General features: G+C 34.8%; 1 protein-coding gene across 9 annotated transcripts in view; it reads right to left on the reverse strand.

Annotated features, from left to right (window-relative positions):
- ZNF148 (zinc finger protein 148) overlaps positions 1-19,277 on the reverse strand; it is a 162,540-nt gene that overhangs the window by 74,901 nt on the left and 68,362 nt on the right. The gene's annotated exons all lie outside the window — the stretch shown is intronic.

A 19,277-nucleotide genomic window follows, 5' to 3' on the forward strand; every position in this document is an offset into this window, starting at 1 on the left:
TTAGAAAAGAGAACGCAAAGAAACCACTTAAAAGATTAAGCAAAGATTAAGAAACCACTTAATAGCACTATTTACTGCTTTGTAAAGTCTATTAAGTGAAGAGGGAAGAAAATACAATACCAGGCTTGATAAATAAGAAAACAGAACTAGTCATGTACAGAATAAATATTTATTCACAACAGAAACAATTATAGTTGTAAAATGCTATAAAATATTTAGATACAGAAACATAATCAGCCAGGTCATCTTTGACAGAAAAAGGTGACAATAAGATGAGAATAATTAATCATAGGAAGACGGTGTACCATATCCAAAAAATACAAATAAAAATGAAGAACATAAGCTGTACACAATAAATCTGCCTGACAGTACTTCTGGGCAGTGTAAAGACTGAAGAGTTTATGGAATTCCCTACCATAGGTCTTTAAAAATATTAGATTCCTATCCATCAATAATAGTTTATATACAGTCCACAGGAGACGAGGTGATATATGAAACATAATATGATTGTATATCAATTTTTACAGTGGTGTAAAAGCAAGAAAAATGGTCTTCCTCATCTAGAACAAAGTAGTATTTCCATCTTTGAACTTCCAAAAAATATAATACTAATTTACTTTTTAAAAATATTTCAATGCTGTATCCGTATTTTTTCAGAAGTTTACTTGTTTATTAACTAATCTCTACACCCAACGTGGGACTCAAATTCATGATCCCAAGATCAAGAGTCGCGTGCTCTTACAAATGAGCCATCCAGGCACACCTGTATCCATATTTTAGTTTAAATTCTGAGCACCTGGGTGGCTCAGTCAGTTAAGACTCCAACTCTTCATTTCGGCTCGGGTCATGATCCCAGGGCCTTGGGCTCGAGCACCATCCGTGCTGAGCATGAAGCCTGCCTAGGATTCTCTCTCTCTCCCTCTGCCCCTTCTCCTGTGCTCACACACTTTCTCAAAGATAAAATTAAAAGTTTAAATTCTGATGGTGCTATTCATCCCTTAGTAACCTTCCATCTCAGAAATTTCCTTAATATTCATGCATGTCTATTTTTCCAGATAAACTTTTGTCCAAAATAAAATTTATTTTCTTTCAATTGGATTGTATAATATATAAACGGTAGTGAAATGACAACAGTAACAATAACCTAGGCAGGGGGAAGAGAGAGTCACAATACAGAGTTGCTTCAATATATTATCTACAATGCCCAGTTTTCAACAATAAATTATAAGATTACTAAAGAAATGGAAAGCATGACATTTATATTAACAAACACTACAGTATCTGAGTATCTCCAGACGTTGGTTTAAGCAAACAAATGTTTCAAAACATCTATTATACATATGTTAAAAGATTCCATGCTTTAAACTTCTTTAATTATGAAAATAATCAACAAATAACAGATTCTCAATAAATGTACAGAAATTATGTAAAAGAACCACACAGGAAACTCTGAAGTCGAAGAGTACAGTAATTAAAACAAATATTTCCTAGAAGTGCTCAACAGCAGATTCAAGATGGCAGAAAAAAATTAATGACCTTGAAGACATCTACTGAAATTATCCAATGTGAAGAACAGAGAGAAAAGAAGTTGAAGAAGATTAAACAGAACCTCAGAGACCAATTTATCAACACTTTTGGAGAGGAAAGAACAGAGCGAAACATTTTTAATAAAATATCTAACAAAACTTCCCAGATTTTACTTTAGTAAAAAGAAATAAAATCTATAGGTCTTAGGAATTCAATGAATCTCAGGTAGAATACAAAAAGACCCACACCTAGACACATCATAGTGAAACTGCTGAAAGCAAACACAAAGTGAAAAATAATGCAACCATAACAAGAAAAATCACTCAGCACTGTGCAGGGAATTCAACATGATTAACACCTTTCAATCATAAACAATAGAGGTCAGAAAACAGTGGAATGACATATTCAAAGTGCTGAAAGAAAAAAGGTGTCAACCAAGATGGCAGCAGAATTATCCAATAATGAAGGCAAAATAAAGTGTCTCAGACAAAGAAAGGATGAGAGAATTTTTTACTAGCAAACCTGCCTAACAAGAAATTTTAAAGGAAGTCCATCAAGCTGAAAGGAAAAGACAAAAGATTCAGATACAGAGGAAAAACAGAAGACATCAAAAATGGAAAATATGTAGGTTAATCTAAAGGACTCTATAAATATATTTTCTCATTTCTTCTCTCAGCATCTTTTAATGACATAAGAATATATGAAGCAATGATTATAATATCATATTGCTGGTTTTATAGCATACATAAATGTGAAATATATACAATAACAGTGGCACAATAGAGGAAGGAAAAAAATGGGAGCTATATTGGAGCAAAGTTTCCATATTTTACTGACAATGAGTTAAAGTTAATATTAAGCAGACTGTTAAAATGCATAATGTAAACCCTAAAGCAACCACAAAGAATATATCTTTATATTTATATTTAATAAAGAAAAAAAAATCAATGGAGTAATTATATGATACACTAAAAAATACTTGACATAAAAAGAGGCACTAAAGGAGGCACAGAGAACAAAAATAAGAGGCATACATAAAACAAGTGGCAAAATGACAAATGTAAACCCAGCCATGTCCATAATTAAATGTGAATGGTCTAAACAGCCCAATGCGAAGGCCAGAGGGTGTCAGATTGGACCAAAAATGCCTGCAAGATTTAACTATATTCTGTCAACAAGAGACACACTTTACATTCAAGACTGAAAGTTAAAAGATGAGTGGGAAAGGATATTCTATGGAAACAGTAACTGTAAAGAAGTGGATAGTTCTATTAATAACATAAATATATTAGTATTTGCCTTAAGACAAATATTACTGATGACAAAGAAAAGTATTTCATGATGATAAAATATCAATAAATCAGGAAGATATTGTTAACAATTATAAATGTATATGCACCTAAAAAGAGCCCCAAAATAATGAAGCAATAACATTATTGAAAAAACAGAAAATTCAACAATAGTTGGAGATTTCAATTCTCCATTCTATATAATTGATAGAATAACTAGACAGAAAATTAGCAAAGATACAGAAAACCTGACTCATACTAACAACAAACTAGACTTAACTGGCTTATACAAAAAACCTCCATAAACAACAGAATACATGTTGTTTTCAAGCACACAAGGAACATTCTCCAGGTCAGACCAAAAAGTAGGCTACATAACAAGTCTCATAAATTTAAAAGGACGGAACTCATACAAAATACGTTCTCCAATCATAACAGAATTAAATATCCACTAAATTAGAAACTGGAAAATCCATATGTGTTCAGGAATTAAACTTCACACTTCTAAATAATTTAGGAGTCAAAAAAGAAATTAAAAGAACAATTAGAGAATATTTTTAACTGAATGAAAACAAAAACATCAAAATTTATGAGATGCAGCTAAAGTACTTAGAAGGAAATTTATAAGTTTAACTAAACCCTAAAGTAAGCAAAGGGAATAATAAAGAGAGCAGAAATTAACGAAATTCAAAACAGAAAAAAACTTGATTCTTTAAGATCAACAAAACTGACAAACTTTTAGGCAGACTAAGAACAAAGAGAAAACACAATTACCAAAAACAGGAATGAAAGAGGGGATGGTAATATTGACCTCACAAAAATTAAGTTATAAGACGGAAATACAAGGTTATATGTAAATAATACCTCAAAAAAATTTTTAAGAATTATAAAGGAAGGAATATTATAAGCAAATTTATGCCAACACATTATACAACTTTGTAACATGAACAAATTCCTAAAATGACACATATTATCAAAACTGACTAAAGAGGAAATAGAAACATCTGAATGTAACAATTAAACAAACTGAATTAGTATTTCAAAATTTCCCACAAAGTGGAGTGCCTGGGTGGCTCAGTCGGTTAATATCTGACTTCGGCTCAGGTCACAATCTCACGGTTGGTGAGTTCGAGCCCCGCGTCGTGCTCTGTGCTGGCAGCTCAGAGCCTGGAGCCTGCTTCGGATTCTGTGTCTCCCTCTTTATCTGCTCCTCCCTTGTTCACGCTCTTTCTCTCAAAAATAAACATACATTTAAAAAAATTTTTTTTTAATTAAATTTCCCACAAAGAAAAGAACAGGCCAAAATGGCTTCACTGATGAATTCCACCAAATATTTAAGGAAGAAATACTAATCCTTCACAAATTCCTTCACAAAACAGGAAAACGGTACATTCTGAAACTCAATCCGTGAAGCCAGTTAACTTGATACCAAAGTCAAAGAAAATTACATGAAAACTACTCAGTGATGCCTATAACTATAAAATTAGATAAAAAAAAAAAAAATTCTTACAAAATACTAGCAAACTGAATCTAGCAACATATAAAAAGGCCTACACGCCATGACCAAGTAGGATGTACCCCATGAATGCAAAGGTAGTTTAACATCTGAAAATCAAGTAAGATGATACACTATATTAAGAGAATACAGGAAAAACCCATATGGGAGCCTCAATAGAAAAAAAGCACCCAACAAAATTCAACACCTATTCATGATAAAAACTCTCAACAAACTAAGACTAGAAAGAGAACTAATAAATGAGTTCAGCAAAGTCACCATTAACGAGTTAAACAAGATCGTAAAATATTAAATCAATAAATAAAATCAATTTTATTTTTAGAGTGATATCATAACATTCTATCAAAAATTTGAATTGATGGGGCGCCATTGAGCCTTCCAGCTCAGGTCCTGATCTCACTGAACACTTAGTGAGTTTGAGCCCCGCATCAGACACCCTGCTGTCAGCACAGAGCCCACCCACTTCATATCTTCTGTCCCCCTTTCTCTCTGCCCCTCCCCCACCACCTGTTGGTGTGGACGTGCACATGTTCTCTTTCGAAAGAAAGAAAGAAAGAAAGAAAGAAAGAAAGAAAGAAAGATGAAAGAAAGAAGAAAAGAAAAGAAAAGAAAAGAGAAAAAAGAAAAGAAAAGAAAAGAAAAGAAAAGAAAAGAAAAGAAAGAAAAGAAAAGAAAAGAAAAGAAAAGAAAAGAAAAGAAAAGAAAAGAAAAGAAAAAAGAAAAGAAAAGAAAAATTTGAATTGATTCAGGGGCACCAGGGTCTGTTAAGCTCCAACTTCAACTCAGGTCATGATCTCACAGTTTGTGGGTTTGAGCCCTGCATTGGGCTCTATGCTGACAGCTGAAAGCCTGGAGCCTGCTTTGGATCTTTCTCTCTCTCTCTCTCTCTCTCTCTCTCTGCTCCTCGCCCACTCACGCTCTATCTCTTTCTCCTTCAAATATAAACATCAAAAATATTTTTTAATTTGAATTGGTTCAAATTTTCTTTCTTATCCCTCAGTAGAGTTTCAAAATTTTCTTCAGACTGCTCCCAGACATTTTATCTTTTTAGTTATTATGAATGTATACCATTTCTTACATGATTAGTCCTAATGCCTCTTATATTTGTATAAAAAATTATTTGTGTATATTACTTTTATAAGCAGTTCCTTTACTGAATTCTCTTAATACTATCAATACACAGACAAGCAGATGAACTGAACAAAAATGATTTCAGAAACATGTTCTCCAAAAACATGGAAATTCAGTATATGAGAAATGTGGCATTTCAAAATGTAAAAAAGAAATGCATCATTCAATAATTGGAATGGGGACAACTAGTTAGCCTGCCGGAAAAAAAAGAAAGCTAAATCTCTACATCTACTGTTTATAAGCCAAATATATTCAACATTAAATGAAGATTTTAAGCGAAGTAAACCATAAAAAAAATTAACAGAAAACCCGTATAACTTTTTCAAGTACCATAATTCACTGAATCTAAAACTACCAATCTTAAGATACATGACTATTTTATGTGTTAACTAAGAAAGAAAATAATAATAATGTCAAATTATGACAAACCAGCAATTCATGTCATTTCGGAGATGTGACAACACAGAGGAAAAAGTGAGCCCTGCAGTCAACGACGGAGACCTTTTAAACTTTATACAGAAACCCCCCATGCCCAGCCATAAAGGAAACGACTAAATTCAATCATAAAAAATGAAAACTTCCATAAGGTAAAATCAAAATCAGAAGATCGAAGAAAAAAAATTCAGTGAAAATAATTTGCCTAATGAATGACTAGGGACTCAGCACAGAACCAAAGAGATCACTGAAAATATACATACAGCCAATAATGGAAAAATGCTGAAGCTCACTCATAATGAAATTTTGGAAAGCAATACTAACAAATTATTAAAAAGTTTGACACTAGCTAGCGTGGTCGAGCTAGAGATTCCCATTTTCCTAGACTTACTGATATTGGAATAATCCTTTTAGGCAATTCATCCACCTAATTATTAAATGTACATGCTCTCTGGCCCAACAATTTTTCCCTTAGGGATTTATACTGCATGTACTTTTTAAAATATATGCAAAGACATGTCCAAGAATATCTACCATATTACCATTTATTATAGCAAAAGCACCTGAAAACCTAAACAGCCATTAATAAGTAAGCAGTTAATAAAATTATGGTATACCCAAATACTGGAATACTACACATAATGAAAAGAGAAGAAATGATATGCAAAAATGCAGAAATTAACAACAAAAAAGATATATTGCTAAACAATATGTATGGTGTGATCTCAATTGTGTAAAGAATATGTAAATACAGGTATACATATAAATACCTGCATATATATAGAAAATGTCTGAAAGAATACACACATACATATACACACATACTACAGACATAATACACACATTAACTGTGAAAAGGAACAAGGAAAACCTTTTTTTTTTAACCTTATAACATTCTCTAATGCCTAAGTGTGTCTCATCTTATAATAAACCTGGGTAAGGAAATGTTGAAGGAGTGAGAAATGTTGAAGGAGTGAGAAATGTTGAACTTGACAATTACCAGGAAACTTGGAAAAAAAAGGAAATCTTAAAATACAGCCACTAATATTGTCACATACTCATTTTTAAAGAATTCTCAAAACTAAATTTATGAGAATCTTCAGAATTTTTATAATCATTAACAACTGACATGCGAATATGTGCCACTGACAGATATGTAAATACCCTGAAAACTGTTAAATATTTAATTTTCTTTCACTTGTTTGAAGGATAAAGCAAAGGCCTAACATATGTACCAACATAAGCCAACAAGAAAGGAGAGGATCATCTGTCTTCCTAAAATAAGGGAACTGGGCCTAAAAAAGAAACATGCAAGTAATCTAGTTAAGTGAGAAAAGATAATGATCTACATCCTATAAAACTAATACCATTAACTCTTTTCAATGTATAGACATTCGTTATTTATATATAGAAATACCATGCCATATATATGTGTGTGTGTGTGTATATTTTATATATATATATATACGTGTATATATATATATATATATATATATATGTCATGCTTATATGTAAGTGGGTATAAAAGGAAAAACGATCATCCAGTAAATACAGCGTGCTATCCAATAGTTGTGATTAGTGCTGTTCATAATACAAGCACATGGGCATCTATCACAGGTAAAAATAAAGACTGAGTAAAACAGTGTTAGATTACCTCTATATAGTATGTCAGGCAAATGCCCATCCCACCAGATGACTTGGCTGAATTTCCAAGCTCCCGATTCCTCCCCTCTATCCTATAAAAGTACAAAAATACAGGTTATCCCCCAAAAGAACCAGAATTAGACATATTCTTAAAGTCGGATAAAATAATTATACCTAGATATGCTAAATCTAACAACATTCTTTCCAAGCCAGATACTGGATTAATAGATATGGTTGGATTAAATAGAATTAGTAGCAACTAATACTTAATGACCCATCAGTGATAAATGATATTCCAAGGAAATGACCAGAACCTAATTGGACTTTTTCAAGCTTAATTTCTAGTTGTGGATTAAGATCTCTTTAAAATCAGAGCAATAACCCAAAATTATCTTAAACAACTTTGAAATAAAAAAAGTAAACACAAAATGTGCTTCATTAAAGCACATTAATGTTGATACTCTCCATTATTCAAAGAGTACTACTTCCTGACGAAACCCCAAAATAACATTTCCCTCAGCTCAAAAGTCTAGCTACATTAATATAGCTTTGAAAAAAAAAACATTAAGTATTTAAAATTTTCAAGGTGGGGCATCTGGGCGGCTCAGTCAGGTAAGCATCTGACTCTTGATTTCTGCTCAGGTCATGATCTCACAGTTCATGAGTTAAGCCTGCATCTGGCTCTGCACTGACTGAGGAACCTGCTTGGGATTCTCTCTCTCCCTCACCACCCCCCCCCATCTTTCTCTGCCCCTCCCCCACTCGTGCACACGCTGTCTCTCTCAAAAAACCATTTAAAAATTTTTTTCAGGGGCGCCTGGGTGACTCAGTTAGCTGAGCGTCCATCTTCACTTCAGGTCACAACCTCATGTTTAGTGAGTTCGAGCCCCATGTCGGACTCTGCTGACAGTTCAGAGCCTGGAGCCTGCTTCACATTCTGTGTCTCCCTCTCTCTCTGCCCCTCCCCCGCTCATGCTCCCTCTGTGCGTGTGTGTGTGTGTCTCTCTCTCTCTCTCCCTCCCTCTCTCTCTGTCAAAAATAAACATTAAGGGCGCCTGGGTGGCTTGGTCGGTTAAGCGTCCGACTTCGGCTCAGGTCACGATCTCACGGTCCTTGAGTTCGAGCCCCGCGTAGGGCTCTGTGCTGACAGCTCAGAGCCTGGAGCCTGTTTCAGATTCTGTCTCCCTCTCTCTCTGCTCCTCCCTGTTCATGCTCTGTCTCTCTGTCTCAAAAATAAATAAACGTTAAAAAAATTTTTTTTTAAATAAACATTAAAAAAATTTTTTTTTAATTTTTTTTTCAAGGCAAAGGTATTTAATAATACCAATATGGTCCATACATATTTTTTAAGTGTTATGCTATAATCAACCTTTTAACAGAGACTGACACAGAAAGTTAATATCCTATGTTGGTACTGCATTAATACTGGACACATAATTTCCTTTATGCAACTGGGGTATTTTTTGCTGGCATATGAAAGGGAGGTAATAAAGACAATGAAGACTGAAAGCTGAAACTTTATTAGAAACAAAGAATAGGCCAAATTTAATTTTTTATTCAGAAATAACAAAGCATTTATATAACAGCCCTAACACACATTTTCAGGGCTCGATAAATATCTTGCAAATCAATAAAAGCTATAAACGTAAAAGCAAAACAATTAAACTTTAAATCGAGGAAATAACCAATATATTAATCCAAAATTATATTTATATAATTTTATCGAGGGATCACAAACACTACAGCCTTTCTGATAATGCAGCATTTTCTATTCCTCAGCCAGTCAGTAGCTTTGTTGCTAAAATAATTACCAATCAAGAAATCTATTTAAAATTTTTTTCTACTAAGCTCTTAATTGCCTGCTGCAAAGCTTTGTTTCCAAGCACTCAGAAGAGCATATATGCCATCATTCTCAATTATGTAAAACAATTTTTGAATACATACTTGCCATAAAACTATACTACTGTGGTGGACATTATTAAAAACAGGTAAAGTAAAGCAAAACTGTATTTGCACTACACTGCTATCTATGGTCTTCACTGTGTTCAACTTTTAGAATTTTTTAATTTAATGTTTATTATTTATTTTTGAGAGGGAGACAGAGTGCAAGCAGGGGAGGGACAGAGAGAGAGAGAGGGAGACAGAATCCAAAGCAGGCTCCAGGCTCTGAGCTGTCAGCACAGAGCCTGACATGGGGCTAGAACTATCAAACTGCGAGATCGTGACCTGAGCTGAAGTCAGACATTTAACCAATGGAGCCACCCAGGTGTCCTCAACTTTTAGAATTTCTAAAGCTATAGAACAGTGTAAACTTGAACAGAAAAAGCAGAGCAAAGTCTACATACAAGAAATAAAAATGTCTTCTAATTATATATTTTAGTATTACATTATGAGTCTTTTTGAAAGTTGACTGGGTATATTTACCCTGCAATCAAGACAGCATTTCATATGCCATCACGGAATATGGTAAAATAAAATCTACAGACTGGACAAATGTTTTCGAAATGTTAATATTCTGTTGAAAACATTTTCACAAAAAGCCTACTCATCTTCTTGCATCACTTTTGATTCAAAGCCCTAAATTAAGGGTATAATACATCAAAGAACATAACTAGACATGTTAAAAGAGAGAGAAAAAATAAAATAGTAAAGCAAAAAGGAAACATGCCCCCCCCCACACACACACACATACACACCCACATGCACAAAATATTATTACCTCAAGGTCTAAACCTGTAACAGAAATTTTGGAATATATTTCCCATTACAGTGTTTCCTCTACCATGGAAACACACACAGTTTTCCCTAACTCACTTGCCACACAGTCTCTGTCTCTGGAACTCTAATTCATTTAGCATCATCTACCAATTGCACTTCTCCTTCCAAGTCTCTATTCTTCCTTTAAATCTCCCACTCCTCTCTGCCAACAATAAGGAAAGAACCTACCAAGCTGGAAACTGAAGACCCTGCAAGTACAAAAAGAGAGGTACAAAGCTCCTGAACCACCCAAAGGTCAATTATAATCTTCCTCTTTCAACATGCTTCACTCCCTCACTTCAGGGGTTATAGTGAATATTCCTTCTTGGCAATTCCTAGGATTTAAGATTTTGCTAGCTAAATATTCCCTAATTTTATCACTTGTGCAGATATAAACAGTGAAATTAAGACTAAAACTGTTTTAAGGTAGCATTATATTTATGCTGTCAATAAAAATATTTTTAACCAATGATAGATGTTAATATAACAGATCCATACTATACTGTGAATATGGACTTTTAATTTCACATGGTATAAACTCTCACACTTAGTTAATAATTAAGGCAATTTTCTACCAATACCAATTTTAATAACTATGGCACATTAAGAAAATAAATGAAGTATTTTTCAGGGACCATTAGCTACTGTCCTCCCATTATTTAGTTTTGAAAGACTGGCAATATTCCAATATACATACCAGCAGGTGGGCTGATTCATTAATTAAGCCAACATTTTTGTCATTAATTTGAGTCAATGTTCTGAACACCTGATATGCATGTACAACATGCTATCTAAGATTCCTAAGACATGCATAAAATACCACGGTCTCTGCCCATAGGAGTTCAAAAGGTAGCAAAGATGCTAAGTACACATACAACAAATAATATTAATAATAGTAACATTATGTAGTAAGGGCTATAATTAAAGTTTAAGCAATTTATTATAGAAAAAAATCAAAGCAGAGAGCACTCACTTCTTCCTCTGCTACCTTTTCAAATGAAAAATAATTAACCTTTTAATGTTCACTTTACCTTTAAAGATGCAATGAGTATATACTTTAGACTTTGCTTAGTAGTGTTCCTAGGACTTTGCAGGTATTAACTCTCATAATCCAAACAACAAACTTATGAGAGTGGTGTTATTAACTACTCACATTTTACAAGAGAGAAAAACTGAAGGGTTAAATAACTTACCAAAGGTTACAAAACTAGTAAGTGGCAGAACCAAAGTCCTTATAATGGTCTGCAAGGCCCTCCACAATCCACCACCACCACCTTTCAGACCTTATCTTCTATACTTTCCCCCTTGCTCCACTTGAGTTCAGTAACCAGAATTTCTTACACCTCCCTGTATCTTCTGGCATGCCATTGCCTTAGGCCTATTGTACTGGCTATTCTAGGCCTGGTATACTTTCCCCCAGAGATACTTATAACTAAATCCTTTACCTACTTTCAGTCTTTGCTCAATCATCATCTTGTTAATGAGGCTTTTTCCTGCTATGTGATTTAAAACTGTCCCCACATGCACTCACACCCAATCCCCCTTTTATCTGTTATACATTTTTCCATAATAGTTACCACCTCTTAACATGCTAGGTAATCTACTTGCTTATGATGTTTACCGTTTTCTGCCCCTAACTACACAACATAAGCTCCACAAGGGCAGGAATTTCGTTTTGTTCACTGATCTTAAGAGCCTAAAACAATGTATTGCACCTAGTAGATACTTGGTATTTTTTAAATGATTATAAATAAAGTTGAACTCCAATACAGAAATCAAGCTCCAGAAGCTTAACCACACACACGACACTATCTCTCAATTACAGAATCACAGATAACAAAATTGAAGCATCTAGAAAAGTCACATTAACCTAATGCAGCAGAGAACCTCATATGAAAACCAGCCTAGTGGGGATTTGGCAACATTACCCTTCAGCTTGGGAATTTCCCTAAAAAGGCTTGTTGGTTTTAACAATAAATTAGCTTACTGAGGAGTCTACTATATACATTGTATATAGTATATATACAATGTATATAGACATTGTATCAAATAGAAAATAATTCTGAGCAATGTAAAGAATAGTTTAATCCCAGCTAATTTCCAGTCTTTGTTTTAAAAGATTGTTAATAATGAATTTCAGAAGTACTCTGTTAGAAAAGCTACAAAATGGCATGCACATTAAAACAGACAGGAAGAAACTTCTTCAGTTCCTTCAAATTTTTCACACCCTCCTAGAGAAACCTAAGCAACTTCATTAAGTATTTTCAAAGTATCTTTATGTTGTTGGCCCAGAGTACATTCAGTCTACCAAATTATGTTTCAGCTGTCATCTTTGTCTAGAAAAGTAAGATTGCAAAAGATGAGGTTTTATGAATTAATGATCGAAATTCAGATAAGAAACTCCCACAAAAACTGTCAAGAATATAGAGTTCTAAGACAATAAAAAAAATTTTTTTTAAGTGGGGCGCCTGGGTGGCTCAGTCGGTTATGCCTCCAACTTCGGCTCAGGTCATGATCTCATGGTTTGTGAGCTCAAGCCCCTATGTCAGGCTCTGTGCTGACAGCTGAGAGCCTGGAACCTGCTTCGGATTCTGTATCTCCCTCTCTCTCTGCCCCTTTCCTGCTTGCACCCTGTCTGTCTCTCTCAAAAATAAAAAATAAATTTTTTTTTAAATTTTTTAAAATAAAAATAAATAAATAAATAAATAAATAAATAAATAAATGAAAGAGGGGTGGGTACCTGGGTGGTTCAGTTAGGTAAGTGTCCAACTCTTGATTTCGGCTCAGGTCAGTGGAATCTAGCCCCAAGACGGGGCTCCACGCTGAGCATGAGTTGAGGATGCTTGGGATTCTCTCCCCTCTCTCAGCCCCTCCTGCGTGTGTGTGTGTGTGTGTGTGTGCGCGCGCACACGCGTGTGCATGTACAGGCACATGGACATAGTCTCTCTCTCTCAAAATAAACTCTTAAAAAAATTAAAAAAGAATATAACCAAAACGTAGCTGTTTTATAAGTATTTCATTATATCATGTACCTTAATGTTACTTCCAAATATAACCATTGTAGAAAAGCCATTCATTGATAAAAATCATAGTTCTTGGTTAATTAAGATTATCTCTTTTAAAGCGTCATTTTAAACAGAGAGGGAAGCAAACCATAAAGACACTTGAATACAGAGAACAAACAGGGTTGCTAGAGGGATTCTGGGTGGGGGAATGGGTTAAATGGATGATGGGCATTAGGGAGGGCACTTGCTTGGGACTTGGGATGAGCACTTGGTGTTGTAGGTAAGTGAAAGATCACTAAATTCTTTCTACTCCTGAAATCATTATTACACTATATGTTAACTTGGATTTAAATTTAAAATATAAAACAAAGTCATTTTTAGTTTCACTGAAATGTGTATGCTTACAAAATTTTAACTACTGATGCTTCTATGCACTGCCAAATAAAAAGGCTACCTCTTGCCCTTTAAATGTAATCAAGAAAAGCACAAAGCAATGAAAAGAATAATAGCACATATGGTATACGAATCTGAAACAAAAAATGCTTTAGCATCTTTTAAAGTCCTTTAGCATATTTTAACTACATCACACTTTAAGGTTAATTAGTCAAGTTCTGGTTTTACATTAGTTCTAACTTTTGTGATTTATATGAAAAGACATACATAGACATGCATAGACATACGTGTTCTTTAATTTACACCAGCTGCTTTGAAAATTAAAAGGTATTAGAACTCTATCTGAATGATGGTCATCCAACAGTGTATTTTTCATGACCTGATCTATCGCAAGCAGGAATGACAGACAGCCCAACAAATTCAAACCAACCACCCCAGAAATTACCCTGACCAGGTCTCTCTTCTTTTTCTTTTTAAATTTTTTTAATGTTTATTTATTTTTGAGAGAGACAGACAGACAGGGTAAATGACACAGAATCTAAAGCAGGCTCCAGACTCTGAACTGTCAGCACAGACCACGACATGGGGCTCGAACTCATGAACCTTGAGATCATGAGCTGAGCCAAAGTCAGATGCTTTAACTGACTGAGCCACCCAGGGGTCTCCTGCCCAGGTCTTTCTACAACCATTTTCCATTTCCACTCTCAACAAAAGTCAGGCCAAAATCTTATAAACTTTGCAATTAATGTAGTTAATCCAGTTAGTTGAGAATGAAAATCCTACAAAGTGGTAATCAAATTCTTAAAAGAAAACAGCCCAAAGTGAGTATAAAATAAGCCCATGAACTGAAAACTTTCACCTGTCCTGGACCTTTTCAAATCACCTAGCCAGTAAACATTTGTCAAACAAGAAACTTGTCCACCACAAGCATTTTTATAAACTCCTTAGACTAAACTAACTTTTAAATCTAAATTACATGTTGAGGGGAGACACCGTCCCAAAACTGTGGCAAACTATCAAGCAACTATGTAATCTTCCCCCAATTTTACTAACAGAAATTCACTATTAAGATTAGTACGCCACTCTGAAATCACTGTTGCACCATATAACTTGAAAGTAAATTTTAAAAAAGTAAAAAAAAAAAAAAAAGATTAGTAAGCCACTAAACTCAAGGAAAAGCTGCTTTACTTTTACTTGTACATAAATTTTTACTGAATACACGTTAATTTGTAAATATTTTATACTATCATGATCAAGATGACTCAGGCAATATAAGCATACTCTAATAAAGTATTGCATGGTATACAAAGTGCTTTCACTTGTCCCATTTCACCTGACCTCCTACAATTACTTAAGCAGGTATTAATATCTCTGAAATTCATCAGGTTAAGTACCCAAGTTTACACAACACATAAGTGTCAAAGACTTCAACCAGATCCTCTGCCTCCTAATAAATGTCTACTCTAACATAGCACCACCACAGGAAAGGTCTTCCCAAAATTAAAATATACTTAATGTTACTCTTAATGTCCTGGCAATCAAAAAAATTTTTGAAGTATATTACCAATGAACATAAAATTTAAATTAAAATGCTATCTACAGGGGCACCTGGGTGGCTCAGTCCGTTAAGGGTGCTGACAGCTCAGAGCCTGGAACCTGCTTCAGATGGTGTCTCCCTCTGTCTCTGCCCCTCCCCCGCTTGCCCTCTGTCTCTTTCAAAAGTGAATAAACATTTAAAAAAATAAAAATAAATAAAATGCTACCTACAATAGTTACCACGTAAATAAACAGAAAATTAAATTCATCTGCTTTTTGTAACATAAAAATTATCCCACTCTAATAACTAAAGAAACCCTAAGAAATTTTAATACCCAATTAAAAATTAAAGTTTAGGGACACTGGGTGGCTCAGTTGATTGAGCATCTGACTTCAGCTCAGGTCATGATCATGTGGTTGGTGGGTTCGAGCTCCACATCAGGCTCACTGTTGTCAGGCAGAGCCCACTTTGGATCCTGTGTCACCCTTCTCTCTACCCCTCCCCCCGGTTTGCACTCTCTCTCAAAAGTAAACATTAAAAAAAAATTTAACATTTATTTACATTTGATTTTTTTAAAGTGTCAAAGTGAACAAAAACATCTTATTAAAATATTATTACAAATCATAGACAGAACTGGAATTATTACTTCTCATATGAAATATAACTTAAAACGCTCACTTAATAACTTATAAATGGTCCACTAAAGTCAGTTCATCTTTTGACAATTTTCATCTTATACGATACCAGAGTCAATCATTCTTCTCTCCTCTGTCTAGAATGCATGCATGGAATTACACTAAGCACTAGACACAATGTAGAGGTGTGCCCACAAATAAAACAAATGGTTTTTAATCTGATTAGGAAATTGAGATTTGCCATCAGAGTCGCTCAGAGAATACCTCAAAAAGAGGCTGCAAAGAACTCCAGTGATTTCTCCCGATAAATGCAGTAAATATATTAAGTTTGAACAATTCATGAAACATGTCTGTGAGATTGCTTTTCTAAATAGGAGAAGTTGATGTAGCAAGTTAACTCGTCATTTAGAAACACAAGCTTCTACTAACACAGAATGGACATTTTCTTATTTGGCTCAATTTATCCTCAATTAGAAAACCAGGAAATGTAAAAGCAGGACATTTTATCTGCCCATTTCAATCTATGAATTAGAAACAGATTACATTGGCTGCATAACACAAGATTTTCAGTATTGTTTTGAAAAATATTTGTTAATATTAAAATACTATAATGTATCACTGGAATTACTAAACATCTTAAGTGTAAATAATTAAACACATCCTTGAAGAAAGCACTCAGAATTTATAACCTCATTTTTAATTAACTACATAACAAGATTCTGTTCATGTGACAGATGCCTAGTCCTGCCACCCTCTTGAACTGGTTATGACTGACTTCCCCAAAACTTAGGTGTCTGATATTCTGATTTGTAACTGAAGCAAACATTTATATAGTGCTTAAAACCTCACAAAGCACATATCCGTATGCTATTATTTTCAAAGCTGATATAACCTACTGTCTGGAGATCATGATGGTTGACAAAAATTAAGGAACTTGAATTTCCAGTCTAGGTAAGATGGCACAGAGCTGTGTTCCCCTGCCCCTCCTCATTAAGCACAATTATAAACCATGGAAATAACACAAGAGACAACCAGAGGTAAACTCTGCAAATAGTAAGGCAATGAACCAGTTTGGGACTACAAGTATGGAGAAACAAAAGAACAGCAGGGTGTTTTTAGTCCCCACACCCAACAGAAAAAGGCAACCCAGACTGCCATTTCCTGACCACCAACTTAGCAACAGAAGGCAGACCAGGCAGTCACATTCCTCCCCCCAAATTACACTGGAGTCCCTCTGCAACATAAAAGGAAGATTAACTGGAAGCCCAACCAACAACAAAACCGAGGTAAAAAATTCTTCCTTACCCATTTGGCATGAGACTCCTGTTTTCCACCTAGAGATACAGAGACAAGTAGGCAAACTGAGGGACCCAACCACAACAAGCTGCTAGCTAGTTTGGGCTAAGACTCTCCTCTCTCACCCAGAGACAGGGGGACAGGGAAGAATGACATGGGAGGAATAATAGGAGGATCTACCAAAATCATCTCTCATCTAGATATAACAAGAAGCCCCGCATAGGGAAAACCCTTTTGCTCCGTCAGTCACCACCAGCAAGGACTAGTGGCAACCCAGCAGCATCGGATCAATTAAGGTGACCACAAAGGCTCTGAAAATTAAAACTGCCATTGGAAACACAGCCTACAAAAGGGGGCCAAGATCTGTATTCTAAACCTAAATACGGGGACTGTCCACTAAAATGAAAAATATAAATAGGGCTCAGAACTTCCTAACTAAAAGATAAAATAGAAAGGACTCAAGAAGTCATGATTAAGAAAAGATAATCAACTAAGGCCAATGCAGAGATGCATCGGACACTGGAATTATTTGACAAATTATCTTTTATTTAAAACACAATAATAAAAATGTTTCAGCAATTAAGAATTTTCCCAAAACAAGTGAGAAAATGGAAATGGAAAATCTCAGCAAAGACACAGCATTTATTAAAAAAATAAAAGCAAAAGAAAATTATAGAACTAAAAAATAATAGAAAAATTTTGAACTCACTGCATAAACTCAATACAAACACAGAGATGATAGGGAAGAGAATCACTGAAGGTCAGTACAGAAAAACAGAACTCACCCAATCTGAACAAGAGAGAAAACAGGAAAAAAAAAAAATTAACAGTCTTGGAGAACTACAGGCCAATAACATAAGATCCAACATTCTTATCACTGGAGTCCCAGAAAGGAGAGGGGCTGAAACAGTATTTGAAGAAACAATGGCTGAATTCAAATGTGGCAAATACAAACTTACAGATCCAAAAAACTGAGCAAACCCAAGACAGAATAAACAAACAAATTTACACCAAGACACATAGTAATTAAATGTTCAAAATTAAAACCAAAGAAGAAACTTTGAAGGCACCAGAAATAACCGTATTACTTATAATGGAAAATTTAAATGACCCCAGATTTCTCATCTAAAACCACAGAGGCCAAGAAGTGGGACAGCACTTTTTGAATACTAGAAAAACAAAGAACTGACAACCAAGAATTCTGTATCCAGTGAAACTATTCTTCAGGAATTTTGAGATACCCATTTAACAATTAATCCATTTTAACTGCTGCAACAAAATACTACAAAATGGGTGCCTTATAAACAACAGAAATTTATTTCTCACAGTTCTGGAGGCTAGAAGTCCAAGATCAGGATGTCAATATGGTTTGGTGAGGGCTCACTTCCAGGTAAAAGACTCCTTTCTGTATCCTCACAAGACAGAAATGGCCAAGGGAGCTCTTCTGGCTTCTTTTACAACAGTACCAATCCCATTCATGAGGGCTCCTCCCTCATACCTAATCACCTTCCAAAGGCCCCAACTCCTAATAGGATTTCAACATATGAATTTTAGGGAAATACATTCAGACCACAGCAAGGAACAAAGGGGCCATTTTTAAAAAGCATTCCCAAAAGAAGAAAAACTAAAAGAATGTGTCATAAAGACTGGCTGAAGAAAATGTTTCAAACAACAGGAAGAAAAGAAATATGGGTATACACAACAGATTATCTTTTCCATCATTAGCTTTATAAATCGTACTTGATGACTGAAAGCAAAAATTACGACACTATTTCATACCCAAGACAATTATGTTTAAAAGTTGAGAAGGTAGGGGGCACCTGGGTGGCTCAATCGGTTAAGCACCCAACTTGGGCTCAGGTCAGGATCTCATGGTTTGTGGGCTGGAGCCCAGTGTCAGTCTCTGTGCTGACAACTCAGAGCCTGGAGCCTGCTTCAGAATCTGTCTCCCTCTCTCTGCTTCTCCCCGACTTGAGCACGCACTTCTCTCTCTCTCTCAAAAACAAACATTAAAAAATAATAATAATAAATAAATAAAAGTTGGAAAGGTAAAGGGTAGAACAGAAGGGAAATTTACACACTTCAGTTGAAACTATAAAATGTGGATACTAG

The sequence above is a fragment of the Panthera leo genome, chromosome C2 (genome assembly GCF_018350215.1).
Source record: "Panthera leo isolate Ple1 chromosome C2, P.leo_Ple1_pat1.1, whole genome shotgun sequence".
In the NCBI taxonomy this organism is placed as follows: Eukaryota; Metazoa; Chordata; class Mammalia; order Carnivora; family Felidae; genus Panthera; species Panthera leo.